Source organism: Cryptomeria japonica, chromosome 2 (genome assembly GCF_030272615.1).
Source record: "Cryptomeria japonica chromosome 2, Sugi_1.0, whole genome shotgun sequence".
NCBI lineage: Eukaryota > Viridiplantae > Streptophyta > Pinopsida > Cupressales > Cupressaceae > Cryptomeria > Cryptomeria japonica.
Window position 1 is genome coordinate 450,882,380 of NC_081406.1, and position 3,465 is coordinate 450,885,844.

Sequence of the window (3,465 nt, forward strand, 5' to 3'; positions counted from 1 at the left end):
TAGTAGACCCTTTAAAAGATCCTCAAGAACCCAATTTAACCATAAAATTCACTTAGCTAATATTATTGGACATGGATAAATATGTTAATTTACTCATCTTATAATTAGTTATAATTAACAACATTGATCGTTATTACAAACATTGACCATTGTTACAAACATTGACCAAATAGTAATGTCACACTAGGTAAATTCTCCGTAAGGAATTAAAAAGTTCCAAGGTAAAATAAATTCACCTTTAGAAAGAAAGTTACAAGCATAAATTCACCTTTAGAATGAAAATATACACTAGATAATAATATTCTCCAACCATGGTTAGTTATTTTATCCATCTTGACTTCATCTTAATCTCTCCACAAGTGCTCAATCCGAAAGGGAGATTGATGCACCAACATGTTGAACACGCATATATCTATTTTATTGACCTCTTTTATTTATTTGTCTAAATATATTTCATGCATTAATTTCCATCTTACTTATTATCATTACTTTATTTCTATTCTAGTTATCCTAAAGAGATCTTCTACCTTTCCTTAGTTTAAGGTTGATATAATAAAACCATATCTTAATGTATACATGATATTATAATTAAGTACTCATATGCTAAAAAGCAAATTGAACACACATATATCTATTTTATTGACCTCTTTTATTTATTTGTCTAAATATATTGCATGCATTAATTTTCATCTTAATTATTATCATTCCTTTATTTCTATTATAGTTATCCTAAAGAGGTCTTCTACCTTTCCTTAGTTTAAGGTTAATATAATAAAACCATATCTTAATGTATACATGATATTATAATTAAGTACTCATAGGCTAAAAATAAAAACCATCAAGCTAGAAAATATAAAACTCCATTATTGTGTTAGTTAACAAAAGATGCAATGGAACAATGTTACATATTTTGTAAAATTACTTTTTCCTATTGAAATCAATATTAGCTTTTAAAGAGCATTTGAAGTACACGGGTCATGATTTAAACTCCATATTAGATGTCACATTTAAGAATTTGAATTTGAAATTACATAATGAGAACTCGATGATTTAATCAATTGAACTTAAATCCTTTGACATTTAAAAATAATATTCTAATTTTTTTATTTAATAATAAATAATTAAATATAATTGTTATTAGTTTATTTATTTATCCTTTCTACATTTTCTAGATATTTTCAAGTGCATTGATTGCAAAAATAACATTTGTTTTTTTTTTGGTCTAAAATCATAGGCTATATTTATATGTTCACAAATGTAGTCCAAGAAAAATTATAATAAAATTTAAATAAGTTGAAATATTTGAAGAAAGCATTATTTTGCTTTTTAAGCATTTGTTTACTTATTTTAGACATGGATCTAGGAAAAATATTGTTAGGAGTGTAGAAGATTGTTCAAAGTGAGCATAATAAAAAAGTAGTACATGATGAAAATGTAATCTTGATTTGTGGATAGATGATTTAAACTCATATCTAAGATTACATTCTAGTATAATAGATAGTAAATAGCCCTACATTAGTAAGAAAAACAAATGCACTTATATTTTACTTGGTTGATCTCAAATCTATAATCATTTTAGTTTTATAGGGCTTTTAAAAAAAAAATGGATTCTTTTTAGTTTTTCATATTATTTTATGCTTTTCAATGTTATACACAATAATTGACCATTTGCTTGTAATAGTCTTGTAGCCTTAGGCAACAACTTTCATTTGATTTTAAAAAACATATTATTATTTTTATAAGATTTCAATGATACATATAAATGATCCATCTCATTCACAATATATTTTTCCATTAGGTGACTTTAATAAAAAATCTCATAAAATATTTTAGAGGCGAAATGGGCAAAAAATTGCATTTTAGGGTTTCTGAGTGCAAGCGGAGCTGGGTTGAGGATGCTCTTTGTGACTCTCTTCCACCTCCTGATCCTTTTGGCAATTGCTTTGGTCATATACCACAATGGGTCTTTCGGAATGGTGAATGGGTGGATGTGTTTTTGCGGGATCATTCGGAGTGGCGTCAAGGGCATCCAGCAAGATTGGAATCTTCATATTTTAGGGGTTTTTCTGGGCCACGACAGAATCTCCCTGTGCATGCTAAATCCCATGGCTTGGGGGGTCTGGAAAAAACCCTCGGGTAAATCATCAGAAAGGCATCCGGAGAAACCTTGCTCACGTGGCTCGGTCAAAAACTTTTTCAGCCCCTGCTATGGTTTTAAATAAACCTTTAGATAAAGGTCCCTTGCTGAAGAAGGTTTGGACGCCAATGCTGAGTATCTCTGCGGCTGATGCTCTGTTTGATAAAAAAGCTCGGGATTTACATTCCTTGGTGGTTCTTATTTAGGTTTGGGGAGATAATGTTTTCTTTTCTAAGCTCCATCATGAAATTCACTCTCTCTGGTATGGCACGCTCTACTTTCAGGTTCTTTCTGCAAATATTTTCATTATTAGCTTTGATTCTATGGACGCTAAACAAAAGGCCCTAGAAAAACCATATTTAAGGGTGGGTCATAATTTAATCTTTGTAGAAAATTGGAAACCTCTTTTTTCTACATCACAAGATATTGTTAAGTGCACTCCCACTTGGTTCTCGTTGCCTGGCCTTCCTTATGAATTTTCGGACCTAGATATTTTACAAAAAATAGGGGATTCATTTGGGAAATTCATTCATTCACATTCAGTTTTCGAGGATGGGATTTTTAGGATTAAGATCTGTGTTTTGCTTTCTTCATCTATTGTGGTTCCTTCTAACTGTAATTTGAAATCAATTGATGGTATTTGGTGTTAGAGTATTGACTGTGATTCCACTTGGTTTTCTAGGGCCTCTGTAACTATGGATGTTGCCCTTTTTGCTACTCTCAAGGATTTATCGTTTGTAGATAAGGTCTCTCGGCCTTTCAAGAATGTTTCTAAACCTATTCCTCCCCCTTCTAAGGTTGTTGAGGGAAGTCGGCCAAAATCCCCTCCTCTGCAAGGACTGGCTGTTGCTGGTGATATCCCTTCTGTTATTCAGAAGGATGGGGAAGGTGCAACAATGCTAGGTTTCCCATATCCTATGAAGGATGACATGCTTATCAATTCTCAAATAGATATTGGTCCGACTGCTAATTGTATGGAATCTTTCCTTCCTAATGATGACTTAATCTCTAAAGTTCAGAAAGTCATTTTTGATCATAACATTACCTTGAACTCAGAGGTTACTAACAAAGTAGTTGAAGCAATTGATCAGGATTTGGTTAATTTAAACTCTTCTTTGGTAATTCCCCAACTATTAATCCTTTTGATATTCTCTCTGATAAAGTCCAGGATGTTGAAAATGCCTTGGGTTAAACTGGGGATGGAGAGGGGAATGTGGGTTTTGACTCTGTGATTAATAAACCTCTGGTTCAATTCCCTTTATCCCCTACTTCACCATCTTATTCTCCTGTGAAAACAGGTAGGAAGCTGAAGGCTTTCTACACGCAGT